The following is a 295-nucleotide window of genomic DNA, read 5'->3' on the forward strand; positions in this document are numbered from 1 at the left end:
GCTTTGGTTGTAGTCTCTCGCCATGCACCTACACTTTCAATGAACTTAATAGCACAGGGTAATGCATGTAGGACATTAAATCAAGACCTGCATGTGTGTAGGTTCAAAGCCGTAAAGAGTTTCATTTTGCACATTCACAGCCTGATCCTGGATCATGTCATGAGTCCCTTTCCAGCAGGAAGGGGAGCAGAAGGTTTCCTGGCTGCTTTGATGGCATGACAGAGATCACTCCATGCTGGTGACACCTTTGCTGTTGGGGACACCACTCTCCAGGAGCCCATGACCTCCACTGGTG

This window comes from Egretta garzetta, unplaced genomic scaffold, assembly GCF_000687185.1.
Source record: "Egretta garzetta isolate BGI_Z169 unplaced genomic scaffold, ASM68718v1 scaffold214, whole genome shotgun sequence".
Lineage (NCBI taxonomy): Eukaryota > Metazoa > Chordata > Aves > Pelecaniformes > Ardeidae > Egretta > Egretta garzetta.